The 20,702-nt window shown below is 40.9% G+C and overlaps 1 protein-coding gene and 1 pseudogene across 1 annotated transcript in view; one reads left to right on the top strand and one right to left on the bottom strand.

Moving 5' to 3' along the window:
• The window catches only part of CHN2 (chimerin 2), a 264,233-nt gene that overhangs the window by 15,940 nt on the left and 227,591 nt on the right, over positions 1 to 20,702 (top strand). The window lies entirely within an intron of this gene.
• Positions 16,032 to 17,068, bottom strand: LOC102889073 (annotated as a pseudogene).

The raw sequence follows: 20,702 nt of genomic DNA on the forward strand, positions 1-20,702 counted from the left end.
TGATGGTTACAGAAAAATTTGGAAAGAAATTTTTCCATTCAAAAATAGATGCTTTAACTTTAATGTGAAGTAGGACAGTGATGGTTGAAGGTTTTGATTCTTAACTGACTTGAACATCCCTGGACCTGGTGTCAGAATTGTTTTATTAGAAATTCAGGGAATAATAGTAGATAATTCAACCACTCCTGGTTGCTATGGTAAGGAGTTTTTAAAGCTTTGATTTATGGGAAATGGCAATCATTAACAGCTCTTTGTTTTTAAAACAGAGAGCCCTGCAAATTGTCAAGGCTTGAGTGGAAGGAATGATTGGCACCTAATTGGAGAAAGAATCTCAGGTTATTTCTAAAGAAAAAAAGAGCAGGCAGAAGGCTTTTGGAGAGTGGATTTCTGTTTTTCATTTTTATGGCAGGATCTTTTATTTAAAGATCATTGAACAAAGTCGGTGCCAGTTCCATCTCAGAATTTGCTTTTTGTATGGCCCGGGGCAAATTACATGATCATTTCGTAAGTTTCCGATGCTCATCTGTAGAATTATTAGGCTGACCAGATCATCTCTGAGGGTCTTGAAAATTTTATGATTTTCCGACTGCCTATTTCCTCTTGCCAATTTACGGTTCCTTGGTGGTATCCCCCAGGGAACAGCCAGTCCTCCCCACACACACACTTCACATGGAAATGACCATTGGCACCACTGATCCCAGGCCCCTGGTTTGCAAAGCATGAACTGCTGGGTGCCTGTGCTGTACTTACTTTTCAGTCGTCACTCTAAGCCCAGAGCTGTTCCAAACCTGCTCCAGGGCAATATCATACAAGCCTTTCTGAATGTGACTCAAGCGAAGAAATATATTGTATATTACATCAGCACACACATACACACACACACACATACCATGCGCACCCACATAATTGTATATTTGTTGAGTATTTACCGTATGCTAAGTGTTAGAGCTATTATTGCAGTGAACAGATAACATTCTGGTCTTCATGGAGTTTCTGAGTACAGAGAGATAATAAACAAAAGAAACTATATGTTATCTATCTCTATATATCAAATATATACATCATTATTATATGGCATTATAATATACGTAATTTATGTAGTATATTAGAAAGTGGTAGGTTCTATGGAGAAAAATAGAGGAGGAAGGGAGATAGAAAATATTGGGGTGGGGGTCTGAATATTACATCGTGTGGTCAGGGAAGGCCTCACTGACAGGACAGTTGGTGGTGAGAGGAGGGAGCCAGCATACAGATATCTGGAGAAGGAACATTCCATACGGAGGAGGCAGCAATCGCAAATGCCCGGATGCAGGAGTGTGCCTGGTGCGTTCCACATACAGCAATATGGCCAGTGGGGCTGGCGTGAGTAAGGGGTGAACAGGACTGAACAGAAATGGGTGGGGCAGATCATGATCGGCCTTGTGGGCCAGTGTAAGGACTTCGGCTTTTACACTGGGTGAGAAAGGTTGTCCCAAGAGGGTTCTAGAAGAGTGACACTTCTCTAACTGGGGTTTTATTTACTAAAGAGATTAATCGAGAGTAGACTGAACACGAACACTGTATGTGTGTGTGTGTGTGTGTGCATGCACACGCACATGCGCACACGCAGACACAAGCTCCACAAACAGTGCTTCCCCCTTCCTGTGTGACGTACTCCGATATTTTCTATTACATTCTGATTCATTTTTAGAAACTGGTCAGGCCCCTTGGACCTGACCAGTCCGGGATCCACTACTATAGGATGGCAACTGACAGTTTGAAAAACATTTATAAAATGGCCTAGAACTGCAGAGATGCAGTAGGTTGCGTTTCCTTGCTTAATGATGGCGGTGGTATACTTGGCACCCTGTGCAGGCTTTGTGTTCATATTTAAGAATAATTTCCAAGGAGCTTTTGTTCATTTTTTTTAACTTACACTGAATAGCACCATTTTATTGAATGATCGTTCAAAAGTTTTATCTTTTCCTACATATTCAGCAGGCTTTTTATTACCCATTTATAGTTTAAACAACTTTTTATAGAGAGCACTGCAAATATATTTAAAGAGGAAACTATAATGAGCAATCCATCAGCCAACTTCAACGATGATGCACGTATGGCCTGGAGTCATCTGAACTCTATCCTCCTCCTCTGGATTATTTTGAAGAAAATCCCAGGCCCGGTATCATTTCATCTATAAATATTTTGGTTGGTATCTTAAAAGATGGGGACTCTTTTTAAAAAAATACATCTCACTTACTAGATATAATTACTGTTATTGCGCACGCACACACACACGTGAGCAATTCCTCTCCTTCTGTCTGATCAACAGTATCTCTGTTCATTAGTCTGAGGAAGAAAATACCAGCAACTTTAATGAAATGAAGCTGTGGCCATGCTTTCTTGCTCCGGATTCTGAAGATGTATTTCTGGATGCTGCCAGAGCCACCATTGAAGAAATTCTTTCTTACTGTCAAAAATGAGCCATTTCAGTATCTTTGGTACTTTCATTTCTACTTAAATATGGCCTCCTTTCCTGTGGCTTTTGACTAATCGATGGTACGCGCCTCTGGAGGAGGTCCTGGGTTTCTTATCTTTGTACCGCCCAGGGGATTAACATGGGTCCCAGCACCCAGTAGCCCTCACGCTTTTGTTAATGTTTTACTTCTTCAAACGTGGAGCTGGAGTAAGGAACCTGTCCTTGGCCCTCTGGCCCGTTATTCCTTTGGCCATATGTTGTTACTCCATTCGAACCTGACTTTTCTAGGAAGCGTCATCTCTGCTAGGATGGAAGCTTCCTGGGTCAGTATTGACTCTGACAGGAACCTTCGCGGTGTTCATCTCGTGTCTCGCAGAGCAGTTTTGTCCCTTCTGTTCTGTGGGCCTGTTACCCTCAGTCCACGGGGTGTGGTGTTTGCCTTCCTATGCTATCAGCCCTAATCGCCACCAACTGATTGACCAGAGACTGATTTGATATGGGCTCTATTACTGGAAACATTGTCACCTCTGAGTATGTTTAACAGTCATAATTTCAGATGGAGGTAGGTAAATATTTTTATGTCTGAGTGTATGGTATATACTACTCTACTGGTGAGCATATTCCTTATTTACTGAATCACCCCGATACTTTATATGAACAACTGGTAAGGGAGGTGGCAATACTCTGAGCCTTCTTCTTCTCATCCTTGTTTGCTTCTTTTTTCTTTCTCTTTTCCATAAACATTGAGTGCGCACTTGGCGCCAGCCACCATGCATGGCTCTGGGGACGTAAGGAGCTAAGAAGCAGCCTCCTTGTAAGGTATTATTCCGTCCATCCCCAGTCAGTTGTTACTGCATAAAGCAGCAACCCTCAGGCCACCAGCTGCTAGCAGAGGGCCTACATATCATAGCTTCTTAAAAACATGTTCGAATGAATGACTGAATAAATGGAGATGTGAGCCTCACCACAGAAGAGTTTATGGTCCAAGGCTTGATAGTGAATGTGGACTTGGTAGAACTTTTCAGAACTTGTAAAGTCATCAGGTATAAAATATTTGTAGTTCGGAACCCTTCCCTTAAATTGCTACCCCCTGGAGCACTGTCTTCAGAGTTTTTTTTTTTGTACCCTCTTAAAGATGCCAGAAATTCTACATGGAGATCCTTAGAAACAGTGGCACAGGTGCAGCTTCTAAACTGAAAACGAGAAGACAGAAAGGGAGGCTGTCCACTTCCTTCACCGCCTACCTCTCCCGTCCTGGGTAGTGCTCCGAGTTTCTCCTTCTCTCTGGTTCTGCAAATGTCAGTCTCTTGGGAGGCCTCCCGGATGTCCTGATTATTGGCCGTGTTTAGCCTGGGGGCAGGCCTGCAGTTGTCACTCCTTACCTCGAAGAAAGCCAGCACAGGAGTCTAAGTCTGTTTTCTAAAGTTTTTTTCTTCTGTCTGAGTTACAATTTTAGGTTTCTGTGGTGCCAGGAGACATTTACTACTGGTTAAAGAGGAATTGAAAATACTTGTTGCTCTGTCATTCTAGGGCAAAGATTTGCTTGGTGGAAAGTAGTGCTGTGTGTGTGTGTGTGTGTGTGTGTGTGTGTGTATGTGTGTGTGTGTGAGAGAGAGACAGAGAGAGAATATCTGCATATGTGGGTGTGTCTGTGAGTTGCTGTGTGCATACACGTGTATCTGTGTCTAGGTTTGTGTCTGTGTGTCAATGTGTCTTTGTGGGACATGGTGCACATGTGTGTGTCTTTGCATCATAAGGCAGATTCAATTCCTAAGGGAAAAAAGGCTTTCAGAGGACCATAACCTATAGGATAAGTTTTTAGCTACTATCTGTTCTTTTAGTTTTAAATTATTTACTCTTCCTTTAAATGACTGATTCTGAATGTGAAAGAGTTCTTTTGAGAGAGTAGAAATGGTATCATTTAATATCTTAACGGTTATGTATAATTCATCTTATTGTGTAAACCAATTATTTTTAATCCCCAGGTGGAGTTTGTAACTAAGCCTGAGTAATTCTCCGGGTGTAATGACTGATACACCATAGAGTCAAAATGTCAGAAAAGCAGCTATTTTGGGGTCTTGGAACATCCTTTTTTAAAAAAATAGACGTTTTAGTTGTTGAAAAAGTCCTTGTAGGTTTCCCTCAAAATTAAAAAAGCAAGAGGAAGAGGAAATTACAATTAATAGTCCTAAAATTCCAATTAATCTCTCAAATAGTGATTAATTTCCAGAGACAGGGAGACTCTGCAGTATATCTGAGAGAAAGGCGAAGACAATTAGGATTGGGGAAATTGGTAGGGGACCCTCGAGTAGGTGGGAATCCCACCAGGACTGAAGACTGTACTAGGATTGAGATAATTGACAAGGCTGGAAGCCTGCCAAAAACTAGCATTGGCTCTTCTTAATGGGACAAATGTGCCCATTTTGAAACCCACTGACCATGTTTCCTAAAACTGTCTTTTTTCTTTTTAACGGAGATGCTCAAATAAGTTCTGCTGTCAAATTGGAGTGCCTTTTTGTCACCTTTTAGCTCCTCATTCAGCAGGCAGAGATTTTGGCCCCTGCCCTGCTTTCTGCTCACGGCAAACTTGGGACTTTCTTTTTGCAAACAATCAACATCTCGGTGAGTTGGTTCAAGTCCATTTAGGATAATGCATGCTTTAAATTTCTGAGACCACTGATGTAGCCTGGAAATCACAAGGACCAATCGATGCATTAACTTTTACTTCCGTAAAGGAAAGTAATACCATTGCATTTTTTTTTTTCTGGTGCAAATATTGAGGACAGGATAAATTGGAACGAAGGGAAAATTAGCACGTTCTCATCGAGCTGGCTATACTTAAAGAAAATTATACTTATTTCAACATGCAAATGATAAATTTGTATTAGAGTGGATTCAGTTTTAAGCCGTGTGGAACTTATTTGTTTGTACCTGAAGTTTTAATGACATGGTAATGAAGATGGTGCTAAACTCTTACAGTAGCATGGCTTTTGATCTGCTCTTTCAACCCAGTCTACTAACAGTACTTATCAGAGGGAAAAACCCTTAGAGAACGGGGAATAAACATCATAGTCTCTTGAACTTCTAAATATATGCAGCACTTCAGAGAAATAATGTAAGTGAACTCCCCATTTGCGGTCAGCTGGAAAACTTAACTTTCAGAGGGATTTGACCAGCTATCCTGACCTAGAAAAAACTAAGTAAGCAGTTTGGAAAATCTGGTTTGTGAGTATAATTATTTTTATATCATCTCAGGCTGCGCCTTACAGAAAGTAAACCACAGTAGTTATCTGACCTATTGTTCTTCCATTGCCTTCTCTTCAACGCAGTAATTATGTGAGACTCAGCATGTTTTTCACTAACTATGCTTGTGGGACATTCCTTAACTTCAGCAGCCTTCTGTCTGGAGGCTGCTCAAGTGCTCTGTGTCAATCTCTTGGTCTGTATGGAAAAGAAACCTTAAGTCTGGACCCGCGACGTTTATAGACTGGGAGAGCCATTGGGAGAATAAAAGCATTTGGCATTTTTATGAGCTGAAAAATGTCTTGGAAATGGTGATGTATCAGTTTTAATTAAAATAGAAAATTAATCTTCAAGATGAAAGAGTCCTAACAATGCTTTTCATTTGAATGTAAATATTTAGTGGGGATATAGGTTACAGGATGTCTTACAGGCCTAAGGTCCCTTTGGGTGTACTGTTTTTAATGCTGGTTCTTCCTTTAGTTGCTTGGAGCAAGTAAGGATGATTTCCTTTAGATTGTATGCATGCTTCTAAGGTTATCTGAATAAAAGATACATTTCTGATAATTTGCTATCTCAGCTTTATCCCTTGGGCAGCAGGCTGCAATGCAATAACTTAACCTGAATGTGAATTAACGCATAAGTGCAAGAAAGTATGTGTCTTTTCCTGGGGTTGAATGAACTGGCAGCAAAACAGTTTAATCAGGATACCCTGCGTGGCTTATCATCCTGATTAGCTAGCACTGCAATTAGAAGACATTTAACTTTGTTTAAAACATAATAGTGACTGGTGGAGTTTAGATATTAATAAAACGAGGCTTAGCTTGTAGTTTCAACTCTCTTAACCTTACATAAAAAAAAAAAAAAGACAATTCAAGAGAAACAATGAATTGAAATTAATTACAAAGCTATAAAAGGCCCTGGGTGATTCTAGTCTTATTGGGGTTAGTGACAGTCCCTCCCGCCCACCCCCTAACCCTGAGCCCGGCCAGGAGAGCAGCGCCTTCTGTTCTCAGCTCCTGAGTCGGCTCCTGTTCCTCCTTAAGTCTGTGCTGTAACCAATCAATGCTAGACAGCAGAGGTCATGCTTAGTGGAGGTAGGCATGAAGGGTGGTGGAAACACGTAATAACTGTGTTAAAAGGTTGTGTCCTATTAAGATATGCTTTTTAAAGTTATGTTTTAACACGGACAGGATGTTTAAGTTGTTTTTGATGAGGACAGGCTCTGTCAGAGACTGACTGATACAGTGGTTCATAATCCTGGATCAGCAGGGATAATTTTTGAAAAACAGTGGCCCGAGCCCCATTCCAGACCTAAAGGATTAGAATCTCCAAGAGATGACTGAGTGACTCTCACGTGTAGTCAAGGTAGTGAAACACTCAGTGTTTGCCCAACGTCCGAAATGATGAGTCTTGAACAATTAGAAGGTGGTCCCTGATGCCTGCACCACCTGGAAGCATGTCGGAATTACAGATCTCAGGCCCACCCCACACTTGCTGTATCAGAATCTGAGTTTTAACAAGATCCTCAAAAGATTTTTATGTACTTTAAAGTTTCAGAAACATTTATTAAAAACCCTTAAATAAATGGGAGAAATAGGATCAAAACCACAGGTGATTAAGCCCATGGTTAAGTGAGGAAAAATATGTCCGTATAATGAATATTTTTTAAGTTAGATGCAGTTTGGGAAGAGTTTCTGATGACTTAGGAAATGATTATACTAGAGCAGTTAAGTGTTAAGTATATATCTACATGTGGAATCGATAGGTCACGGGGTATGTATATATCCAAGATACTATCTGAACGGTTTTCTAAAGTGGTTTTTACCAGTTTAACTTTCCATCCAGCAGTGTATCGACATTCCAGTTGTGATGGACCTATACCATTCCCATGCCCCATTTTTGGTGGCTTAAAACTCTGTCGACTTGGTTCTCTAAAACTCTACAGGCAGTAAAATTCAGTGCTTTTCTATTTCAAGAACAAGAAGCTTTTCATCAAGGGAAAGATTATTACATTTGACCAGACTGTTAAAACCATTGCAGTAGCAGAAGCAGCAAACAAGATGGAAGGGGCAGTTCCCACAGATATTCACAAGTCAGATGATCCTAAGGGCCATTTTCTGAAGGAGGAACAATTAGGTGGAATTACTGTTCCAGTTATGAAGCCCTTACTTCTTAATCATTAACTTATTTTTTCCCCCAGAAATGTCCCAGTTATGAAAAACTATGCAACTCTTCCTGATTAAGTGATACTATGTGTGAACATAGTAAATATAATCGAGAAACTTTCAAGCCATGATCATATGCTACTAAGTTTTAACTAAAGTATGTCCATAGCTGACATAACTAAATTATGAGTAGAAGAAACCTCACAATACTAATATTTTTTGTTTGTTGAATGCACAAATTGAGTTTATTTCTAAAACCCTGCCTTGCTTAGAGAGAGATCACAGGAGAGAAAGCCCGAAGCCATTTCTGTCATTAGTAATTTTGTGAACAAAGTCACTTAATGTCTTGTCTCAGGTTGAAGTATCTGCAAAAGCTATAGAACATTGTATCTTCTCTGTTTACCAAAAAGGTTATTGTGAGAAGCAGCCGAATGCCTATAGCAGCTAATCTATATGGAGATTTAAGGACAAAGCATTTTCCACATATTTTCATTTCTATGTTTAAAATAATCTTAGAGTTGGTAACGTGCTTTTCAAAGGTAAGGTATGTTTTTTTTCATATGATAAATCATATTTTCGCACGACAGTCTTATTTGTTACACATCTTATGCCATAAGCAGAGCCCAGTGTAGTGTACGCAGTCTAGAAGTACATTTTGCTCATTCTCCTTGGCCTTAGCAGAAAGAAATGGAAAGGGTGATGCATAATGAGTAAAACACATATCATCTCCTGGAGATAGAAAATAAGGATAAAGGCAGATTTCTATTAGGAAGAATTTATTTGGGCTTTGGAAGTAATTTAAAATGGCTATCCCCTCTGCTGGCAATTTGCAGCCTGCCTGAGTTGACACCTTCGTTTTCAATCACAGCAAGATTGCTTTGAGTTACAGGAATTGCCAAAGCCAGCGCTCTGAAACTCTGAAACTGAGCCCCTTCCAAACGCCTCGTGTGTTTAAAGCAGATGGAATAAGAATGTGATCTTTCCTGATTGTCATCACACACTTCACGAGTTGTTTAAATTAATCCATAATTTGTCCAAATCAAGAGCGGGGGAAAGATGGCCTAGTTATAATATTGTCCTGTTGTATCTGGACCTGGCAAATTAGCCCGGAGAGATGCGTTATCTATCAAATATGCAAACTTTATTGCAAAATAGTTGTAAGACTTTTGTGTGTATAGGACATGTAAGAAAGACAATAATATATATCGTGATTAAGTTTCTTAGATCAGTCAACCAACACCAACATACGAAAAACTGCACGCACAGGTGTGTGTACCCGTATGCCTTCTGACTGTCCATCTGTATAGAGTTATGTATGTGTGTTTAGAGCAAAATCTGCAAACATTCTCTTTGGAAAACAGATTCTGCAGGACATTAATGCTGTAAGTTTAGCGTTCCTCTTCGTTTCCTATCCTGATTTTCCATGACATGGAAAATCTAGTCCGGAGGTACAGCAAAGCTGATAATCCTTGCTACACCTCTAAGACAGGAGGAAACTGAAGCCCATCACCTGCTGTGAGCTCTTCGAGACCCATTTTAAGGAATCACCACTAATTACACTAGAAAAGACGACTTACCTCACATGGGGGACAGTTATAATTACTGAGTGGATGTTACAATCACTGAGCTTTCCTGTAGTTAAAACATTATTCTGAGACATGTCCTACAAGCCATGGGATTAAGCTTTTATTAATAAAACTACCCAAATGGTATTTGCTATGTGTCATTCCACTTGAGAAGATAAATAGGACGGAATTAAACTAACGCGGAAAGATTACTTATCTTATAATTAAGAACATTGGACAAGAATGAATTTTGAATTTATAGCATTTCTGTGTTGGCCAAGGAGATGTATTAAATAACTTTCCTTTTTGAAAAATATTTTTTGAGACATAAATTCTCTGTGGGGAAAAAACATGAAACAATGAGCTGTCTTTTCTCAATTGATTGCAGCATTCTAAATGCTTTGAAAAATGAAGGGAAATTTAACATTTAAAAATGATCTTTCAGAAATCTGTTATTATGAGTGGAGGGAAATGAGCTAAAGTCCTAAGACATTTCGACTTTTTGGAAACTTCGTGACGTAAGCAAGGTAAGGCTGAGATAGACCAGTGTGAAACACAAACATGACTAACATGATCTGTATAGTCAGCTAGAAAAGCAGCACAGTTAGTATGACTTTGAAAAAGAAAAATAGGTAATATTTTCTGATGTGAAGACAGTCGCTGTCTTAGTTTTTCCTTAGGAACATCACAGAACTTTATCCTGTGTGTTAACTGCGCATAGTGGTGCTCAGCATCAGTTTGGGTCTGTGTATTTTAACATGTTGGCTAAAACATCATACGTTCTTAAGCAAAGCAGAGAGTTGAACAGTCACCCAATTTATACCATGTTAATGTAAAAAAAATTGATATAAATCAGAATCAAATTCATGCCAATTTACCTATGGTATGACTTTTCAGGTTTTCTCTAGAATAATCCTGGAGATCTTAATTTTGCATTGAACTTTCTCAAGGTCTGCCCAAAATAATTAACATACAGCAGATAATTTTATGGTAAGGAGAGAAAAGAGAGTTTGATGACCCCCAACTTTCTTTCTGTATTCCTCCTGAAATGAATTTCTTAATCCCGTCTTTACTTCTCCCATCTACAAAAGGGAGAATGGAAAAGGCTGCCCACAGCTGTGAAATGTGTAGAGGGCTTTCATGGCTTCAGAAGCAAGTTGTAATGTTTACGTACATGCAGTGCCGATTATTTTGTGCCTCTAAAAGGAGAGATGGGAGTTCTCCGATCTCAAGTCATTAGCCGTGTGACTTGACGTCGCCATTTTTGTTAGAGTCTTGCAGGACGCCTTCCTCCATTAGCCACACTCCATTAAGTTGTCCTTTGTTCCACAGAGATGGAAACTTGGAGTTCCTTCACAAGGGTTGTCACCTGTCCAGCATCACTCCCCATTCTTGTGGCGAAAGTGCCAGTTTTCTTATGGGTGCCCACTTTCTCCTAAGCCTCTCAGTTCACACAGTTCCAGAGCCTCTGAGGGTGGCTTGCGACTCCAGCTTCACTGAGAAGAGCTTGAGGAATTGGGCCAGAAAGGGCACGTGACCCCGTTGGAACCATCAGCTGTTCGCTCTGGCTTTTGCTGGCTGGATTTCAACTGTAGTCATCTTGCAATCACACGTCTGGGACCAGAGATAGACTGTACCCCTGTGGGCACAGAGCTGGGGGATGGAGAACCGAGTTCTGATTCGCAGTGTCTGAGCCTGAGTCCAGTAGTGCCTGATGTTCTACCCCTGGCATTTTAGCTACTTTAGCTCAAACCAGTTGGAATTGGAGCTTCTGTCATCTGTCATTTACAACAGAAATAACCCTAAGAAATATAAGCCTAGTATCTATAGTCCAAGTTCAGAAGAATTTCACTCCTTCTTTGTTTTATCCTGGGTGTTCTCACTAATGTATCAAGTCTGCAAAAGCTTTCTTCACCCATGGGTGCTGGCGCCCAACAAGCTTATTATTGAATTTGAGGCCTCAAGTTGGACAACAAATAAGTTCTCGGCCCTATGTCTTTTTTCAGTGCTAAACATGGTAGCAAGTTGCTAAAATCAAGGTACTTACAAGTCATCGCTTCTCATTTAAAGAGAAGCTACCTTAAAAAACATATATGCATATATACAGAAAATACATATGTAGATGTATATATGTGTATACACATATGTAAATAGAACTATAAAGTAATATAAATTATATATATGCACACACACGTGCGTGTTACATCTTTAGAATGACCAGGACAGCAACGTTTGATTAGATTGTTAGATTTAAAAAAACAACCTTCCCATTGAGCAATAGCAGGAAATAAATACACCGAGGTAGAGAATTTGACGCAATCAAAGTCCAAGATGATTTGGCTGCAGGCACTGAAGTAGAGGGGGGTTGTTTGTCTCCTATGACCCCGGGTTTCGAGGAGGCCCCTCCGCCCACACAGCACAGGGCGGGCTGCCAGGTGGATGGGCCTCTGGCACCGAAGCCCATTCTTCCTTCCTGAACTCGCGTCTCGCTCCCATTCCTCCTTCTGCTCCCAGTCTCCTCCAGTTTGGCCTGATTTCCAAGCCGAGTGACGTGCTTTCCTTCCTGGCCCGTGGAGTCAAGACCGGACTCCGTATCCAGCTTTAACTGTTAAAGGTCCCGGGTCCCCTAGCCTGGTCTGACCAGCTCCTGGTCCCCTCTTGGCCTCCTCCCTGGGCCAGGGTTGCTGTTTCCATCTCATTTGAAGAGTAAGGTGCGGTGAGGAAGAAGATTGAGATGATAGAGTTAACAGATGGAAAAACAGGACAAAGGGAGTATCTTCCCACACACGGTTTTACCTTAAAAAAAAAAAAAAAATTTCCCATTGGCAGAAATGACGAAAAAGCAGAGCATATGGCATATGCTTCCTAGCGCACCAGATTGTAATATTATACACTTGGATTACAAAGTCTGGATATTACAGCCGTAAACATATGTAAACATTTTTGTGTTTTGCTAAAAAGGAAAAAAATCACCGATGATGTATTATCCTAATGAGCTGATTATGAAGATCAACTTATTATATTCTCAAGATCTAGGTAAGAAAAGGTGGCACCCGATCCAGTGGCATCGTAGAGTGAGTATGACGGTATTTTCCCCTTGGTTTGAGTGTCACCGTTTGCTATAACTGGGTTTTATAGATTAGAATCCTAGAACTGGAAGGAACTTTTAGAAGAGGGATCAGAAAACTACAACCTACTGACCATATCCAGCCTGCCACCTGTTGTAAATACAGTTAGTTTTATTGGAACCCAGCCACACCCATTCGCGTAAGTATTGCCTGTGGCAGCTCTCACATACACCAGCAAAGCTGAGTACTTATGACAGAGACTGTATGGCCAACAAAACCTAAAATATTGGTTCTCTGGCCCTTTGCAGAGAAAATTTGCTGACTTGACTTTGGAAGTCAATTTAAATTCATTTGTTTGTTTTCTGGAATGGTTGTATTTTTGTTGCCTCAGAAAAGTATTTGCCCAGTTAGTAAAGATTTCTAGGGATGAAGATAGTATTGTCTCATTGTATTCCAACGCTTACTATTGAAAAATTCTTTGTAAAGAAAACTTCACCTAAATCCTTCATGATTCAAAGTAAACCCATTTATCTTTAGTTCTGTTGTTTTTGTTTTAACTCCTCAGTGAAAGCTTTTCATAGCTTTAAAGGCTAGCAAAGGTCTCAGATTTTGTTTTTTCCCCCTCCTTTTAACATTCTCAAATCTTGACCTTTTTTGTGACTTGCCCACGAAATCTTTTCCGTTCCCTGTAATGACTTTTTTTTTTTAATTATTATACGAAGAAAGACCTTGTACTGATCATATTTACCTATTACAAAGGGCATCCAAGTGTCTAATCAGTTTGCATTTCAAAATCTCTTGTGAGGCCTGCTAGTGTGTTTACTATGCCCGTTTGGTGGCTGAGAAGCAATGAGGCTCAGCAAAGTTAAATATCTGGCCTGTGGTCACACAGCCAGGAATGGATAAACCTCTCCTAGCAGACCATGCTGTCCATTGCTTTGTAATGAGCCTGGAAGGAGGACGTGGCAACAGTTCCCATAAGCTACAGTGCACGTGTCTGGCACAATATTGTACTTGCTTTCGGGCAGAGATATTCAGTCCTTCACTGTATATCTACTGGCTTAGCTTCAGCTCAAAGTTGTACATGGGACCAGTGAGAAGTGGGTCCTCAGTCCACCATTTAAATGTTGTCACTATGTTCTGTTGGCCACAGCTGACAAGGTCATGAGTTAGCAGAAAAACTGAAGCAGAGTGTGGTTAAACTAACAAAAATCCGTCACCTGTAGGAGAAAATGCGTGTGCCCTGTGGGGTGGAAAGTGTTCAGTGGCCTCGTTTTTCTATATAAAGGGCAATATTATCTACATATCTTTTCTGCATCACTCATAGCAGCCCATCTCCATGTTTTGTGGTGTGTCATTTAATTTCCTCTTGTGATGTGCCGAATTTAGTAGCCTACTTTGCCAAAATTACTTTGATTTTGGAGTCTGTCTTTGAAGATACCCTCTGCTGCCTTTTCTCATCACCATTGGGTGTTAACATGAAATTCTTCTCTTAGAGTCATTAATAAAAATGTTAAGCAACAGAAACAAAGAGATATCTCCTTAAAAACAACATAGTCTCAAGAAAGCACAAAGACAGCATGGGGCACTGCTACGGAAATATTAACAATCATTCCTGCACTTTTGGTGATGGATGTTTTCCAGCTTACTTATTTTAGCATTTCAGATGTTTCTTTGGAGACCAAATTATAGCTCGGATACTATCAGTAACACTTTAAATTATTGGTTGCAGTGTTTAAGGGCGATGTAGGCAACTCCTTAAACATTCTGCATTTTTAGTTAAGTTTAACAGTGTTTCCTTTTTTAGCTGTGTGTTGCTTGTCGTTCACCTTTTATGATGGTGCACAATCGTGATCCTCAGATACACAGGTCATCTTTCTGATCGAGTTTCTCGTGTGTCTACAGGTTACTGCAGTTTAAGGATTTGTTTTTATTACTAATAATACTAGTAATCATTCGAAGCGTAAACCACTTTTCCTTACACAAACAGCAGTAACTTTTCCCTCCAGTGTCTTTTTCTGAGTCATAATTCCTAGTGATCGTGTAAGGAGCAGAAAATTCACCCTTCGACTGCTGAGACCCCGGGCTGTGGTTGAGAAAGAACAGTGAGAAGATTCGTCTTTGGTTTGTAAACAGATTTGTAAACCTAGGATATTTTATGAGGACATCACTGGACAGAATAGATCAGGACCTTGCTGTCATTTTTATAGTCAGAATTAGAGTGAGATGGTACTTTAAAATAGGAATTTCTCTTTTTGGACCCTTTCTTCCAGGCTTCCTTTAAAAGCTACTTAAAAAAAAAAAAAATCTTTTGTACTTCCCTAACCTTTTCACTAGTTTAGTGGCCAGCTCTTATTCTCATTTTGTCAGATTTCTTCTCATCCTTTCATGTGTCCAGCCAGGAAGCCTTTCTCAATCACTCTCTCTCTCAGCATCACAGCTGCTTTCTTCCTTTGAGAAACAATATACTCTAGCTCTCCGCTTTTTTGTTGGGTTTTTTTTTTTTTTTTGCTATAGAATTACATTCAACAGATACAATTTTCATGTCTAAGAAGCAGTCACCCTTAAATTTTGCAAACTTAATTTCATTCTGCTAGCTTCAGACCTGCAAACAACATGGGCGACCTGATATTTATTTCCATCTGAGACCAGAGGCACATCTTTTTCATAATCTTGGGAGTTGGCTGAGGCCATTCCTTTCCATCTGAGCCGACTGTGTATCCCTGTGATGTGAACTCACATATTTTAGAGTTGTCGAACGTCCCTTGAATGCAAGATGCCATTAAACTTTGCAGTCTTCTTTCTAAATTGTTATTTATACACCCTATAAAAACTTCAGTTATTTTTATGACAGACATTATTTTAAAGGAACAGTGGTGACAATGACTACTCATTGATTACTTTCATCGAATTGCCCTCATCTATTTATAATATGGTCCTATCTTTTTAACATTCCTTATTATGACTTGTTTAATTTCCATTATCCTTTTTTTGCTTGAAGATTTTATTATTTCTACACTTTCCATTGTTTTTGTTTACCCAGTTAATGCTGTTTTTTTTTCTTTAATTTTTCTCTGTGTTACATTAAAGAAGAAACTAATCATGGAGGTTTTCAGAGCTTGGGTCCCAGAGGCTGAGTGCCCGTGTTTAAACCCCACGCTACCACCAAACTAATTGTCTGATCTGGGCAAGAAACACTGTCTCTCTCTGCTTCAGTTACCTTTTCTCTAAAATGCTGGTAGTAATATTACCTAACTTCTTGGGTGGTTGCAAGATTAAATTAAATGAGTTAAGTCTTACAATTTGTTTAGAAAAAAAGCCTGGCAGATAGTAAATGCTCAACAAGGCAGCTTTTTTTTTTTTTTTCCAAGTGTACCATCTGCTTTATTCACACAGAGAAAATGCTCAATAATAACAGCTTCATCCCATACCTCCCTCCTACCCAAACATATTACCCCCAACAACCCTTGCCCCAAGATATTTTCCTGTGTCTGTCATTTCAAGGTACTTTTAGAACCAAACACAAAGACATTTAGATTTGGTCTCTGATAAGTTGATTACTTTCAGAGTCCTGGGTAAAGAGCAAATCAGGCTGCAGATTTAACTGAATGGGCCTGTCCTGGCACTGAGCCCAAAGGCTGTCAGGAAACTGCCCTCGGCCTTCATTCTGATTGTTGGTTACGTCTTGGAAAGGAGCGCTAGGGTTGTGGGCAATGACCTTGAGAATCCTCAGTGAAAACCTGACTCCAGGAGTCCTTGTCATTCTTTTCACTGTCCCAAGAAAACACAGGAGCAGCACAAGAGCTTTGTTTCACTGTTTCTGTGTTTTCTCCACCCCAGAAATCCCTGTATGTTTGCAAGAGGGCGGGGGCCTGCCTATTTTCTTTGGCCAACAACTTCTCCAATTTAGTCTTGTCCAAGGACTGATGGCCCTTACCCCCAAGTGGTTTATTGCGTCTCTCCATACCCTGGCAACTCTTTTTCTTAGATCCATGAAGCCATTCCCTTTTCCAGGAAGAATCCTCTCTCTCTCTTTGGTCCAGCAAGCACGAACTTCCAAGTCCTGGGTGAAGGAACAAGCCAGTGAGTCTTGGCTCTCTCCAGCCCAGGCTAAGGTATCCGACTGGAACAAACACAGCACAGTCAAGAATGAGGTTCCCATTCTGTGGCGGCCAGAAGCCTGGAGGGACTGAGGAGAAAGTCCAGCTTCTTGGATGTCTGCAAGGGTTGAAGTGGCTAAAGGGGGTGCCACGCAATCATCCCCCAAGCCTTGGATTAGAAGGTCTAGCTGTGTTGCATCTTTCTTAGACTTTCTGTTAGTCTGACTTTCTATACGAGATGAAATACTCCTCTGATCACCACCATTTGTCTTTCTTGGCTCCATGGTGAAGAAGGAGGTAATGCTGGTCTGCCAAACGCTTGCAGGTAGCAAGAGAACTTAACCTCTCTCTCTCCGGGAAAGGGCGTTGGCATTTTGGTGCCTGACTTCATTAAATGTGTCTCCTCTGCCGACGTTCGGATCTCGCACAAGGCTATTATCATCTTCTTGGTTGTTGTCTCCTGAAGCATAAGGACTGTGTGGAAAGCAATCTACCTTCAAAATCCCTTACAGAACCTTGTAATAAAGGCGGGTGCTCAAGGAATGTGTTAAGTAGCAGTAGTGAGCAGAATAATGTCCCCCCACCCCACCCCAAGATGTCCACATCCTCATCTCTAGAACCTGTGAATATGTCGTATTACACGGCAAGGGACCCTTAAGGTTGCTGGCAGCCTGTAGAAGCTGGAAAAGACAAGGAAATGGATTCTCTCTTCCTAGAATCTCCAGAAGAAACACATCCCTGCCAACATTTTTGTTTTAGTCCCGTGAGACCCATTTTAGGCTTCAGAGCTTCAGAACTGTCGTGTAATAAATTTGTGTCATTTTAAGCAACCAAGTATTGGTAATTTGTTAGAGCAGCAATGGGAAGCTAATGTAGTGACCAGCTGACTAAATTAACATTAATTGTTTGAGACAATGACACCAAAGAAAGAAACGAATGTCAGAAATTGTACATTAACAAGGCGTACCGGTGGGGACCATTTCCTAAAGCAGTGGATCCTCAACCTTCCTTAATCAGACTTACTGCTTTAAAACAACTCAGATGCACAGAAACATTGTTTTACATAAAGTTAAATGGGGCCCCCAAACCACACTGAAGGCACCCACCGACCCGGTTATAACGCTACGTTCGCACAGGATTAGTTAAGACAGCCAATGACAAGGTTTCAATGGTGAGCCTCGGAGCATACGATAATTCAGAGATTCGGGCTGTCTTTTTAGTTCAATCGAGAGTTTAGAATCTTATCTTCTGTTTCTCAATCTGCTGTGGCAGTGTTATGTCCTAAGTCACATGACCTTTCTGTACTCATAGTCTCCATTTTTAGGAAAGATTTATCATCACGTTAGAGCGATGGTTACTCTCAACAGGCCTTATTTCCAAGGTCTCGCTTGCTTCACAGCAGTGAACACAGATTTATCTCTGTATCATAGGAAGTACTAAAGTTCACAGGAGATAGCATAGGTGCTCTGTCTGCTGGTATGATTTTATTCATTCATTCATTCCGTAGGTTTTGATCCAAGGCCAACTAAATTCCAGACATGGTACTAAGGATGAGGGATGCCAATGATAGAGAGGTCGGGTGTGGACCCCGTTCTCCAGAGGCTTACAATCTTATCTTTGTTAGAAAGTAAATACCCCGTGGAGGTGTGGATTACATGTCACAGCCACTGTGTACTTCATAATAAATGAGTTGATCAGATCTTGTCTTGAAAATAAGCTTCCGCTGGAAGAGGACAGGATGGTAGAATACAATGAGAGCCTGGGAGGAAGAGCAGGATTTCGGTGAAAAGATAAGAAAGGGTAATAAAAGCAACATGGGGCCAGGGACTAATACCTTCACTCACCTTGGATTTCTCTTCCGTTTCTTTCTCTTAGTCAATTTCGGTAGTTTGTGTCTTTGTGTCTAAGTGATAGGATGTGGGATGACCACAGGAGGTCATTGTGACCTGCTCAGACCTGGTTGGAAGCCTATCTCTGTGACTCAGTGACTACTCGGGCTGCGCCTAGTGTGTCTGGCACTTCTTGTAGTCAGTCCTCTGCGTGCAGCTAGCCATGGCTGTTTGCAAGGCTGCTCCTTTGTAGATGATTAAGAGCTGACGCTAAATGAGCTATGATTTTGCAAACAACTTCCACGTCTTCTACGCTAGCCCGGTTGCTGGAACACCTAGGACATTCTGAACAAAGCCTGGCTGGAGGAATAGATGTGGGGGTGAGAAAGGGACGTGTATTCATTTCCTATTTCTGCTATAACAAATTACAACTAATCTAGTGGCTTAAAGCAACACAAATTTCCTATCTTATAGTTCACGGTGTTCATAATTCCAAAACAGGTTGGCAGAGCTGCATTGCTTCCGAAGGCCCTAAGGTAGAATCTATTTTCTTGCCTTTTTCGGCTTCTAGAAGTTGCCTTCATTCCTCGACGCGTGGCCCCTGCATCCCTCTGCCTCTGACTTCATTCTCACACTTCTCTCTCTCCGTCCTATCTCCCTCTAATAAGAACTCCGATGATTTTACTGGGCCCGCCTCTAATCTAGGATAATCTTCCCACCTCAGAATCCTTAATTTCATCAGACCTGCAAAGTCCCTTTTGTCATATAAAGTACCATATTCACAGGTCCTAGGAATTAGGATATGGACATCTTTGGGGCCATTATTCTGCCTACCACAGCGTGTCAAGGATGACAGTACCAAACACAGCCAAAGTGCTTTGCTAAAGGCCTTCCAACCAACACCTCAGCCTCATCCAGTTTTGGAGCCAGATAAATCTTTATAACCCCAAGAAAGCCCATTGTCCATTTTCCAATATAATGTACGTGACATAAAGTGTTTTAATGTGATTAGAATTAGCAATGTCTTATCTCACAATTGGCTCAGTGGGGAAAGTTGGTGGAAAACAGCAGATTTCCAGGCTCCGTGCCTTTGCCTTTGCAGGTCTATAAATTCCTCATCAGATTCCTGGCTGTTTCAGTCACGCCTCATCCCACTGCCTTTTAGCATGTGTCTCATAGTGCATTTTTACACAGATAGGACATACCTTTTTAACATGTGTTTATCTAAAGCTGTTACGAAGATTTCAACTTCGTGTTCTCATAGTTAGGTGTCATTACGAAGCTTTATGTTTTGATCCAGATAACTTCAAAAGTCTATTGGAAAAGAGAAAGGGGGGGAAAAAAGCATCGCAATGGATCAGGAGCCTTTGCCAACAACTTTCCTGGGTTCTTGTCTAATTTTTATACTCCGGGCTAAAGCGGAGAGGAGAACAGTTCTCATGGCTGAGTCTGGACACAGGAGATCAGCTGTGAGCCAGGAGATTAGACGATGGAACTGGAAGCCTCAGGACCAGATAGCAGAGGTTCCAAAGCCAGAGAAGCAGAAGAGGCACAAAGGAGGCCAGTGGGACAAAAGGAGCTGAATAAAGTGGGGTGCAGAGTGGACACATCCTGTGTGTGAAAAATTCTAGCCACGGTGTCTTTGATATATGATTCCAAGAGGCCTGGGTAGGATCTAAAAGGAACAGGCTGCTCTTTCAACTGTGCGGCACAGTGTTGCGTATGTGGCGTAAGCTGCTGTCAGTCCAGCATTCGAACCTCTGTCACTCACTCACATTTTGACATCCATCCTTTTTAAAAAGGAAGCTTTAAGCCTCGCATGTCTGTCATCCCCGAATTGAGTGTTGTCGGGCAGACCACTAAATATTTTTTCCATTGGGAATGATCATATGAAAGTATGATCTTAAAATACAGACTATATCTAAATTCATTTATGTAACAAATATTTATTGATCATCCGGTGTTTATTAGCCTATGTGCCAAGGATTCTTCTAGGCACTGAAGATACAGTATTTAACAAAATACACTGCATTTGTCTTCGAGGAGCTTTTATTCTAGCTGGGAGTGACAGACAACAAACAAAAATACATAAAACTTAAACAAGGAAAGCTAAGGCAAGAATGGGGATGTAAGGTATTGAGAAGGATTGAATTGAGAGAGCGTGATCAAGGAGGGGCTTCCTGAGATGGGGACATTTCAGTAAATCTGAAGGAAATGAGGGGGATGGTTAGTGGACATCTGCGGGAGAAGAACACCCCAGATGGGGGAACGGCA

This window comes from Pteropus alecto, unplaced genomic scaffold (genome assembly GCF_000325575.1).
Source record: "Pteropus alecto unplaced genomic scaffold, ASM32557v1 scaffold21, whole genome shotgun sequence".
Lineage (NCBI taxonomy): Eukaryota > Metazoa > Chordata > Mammalia > Chiroptera > Pteropodidae > Pteropus > Pteropus alecto.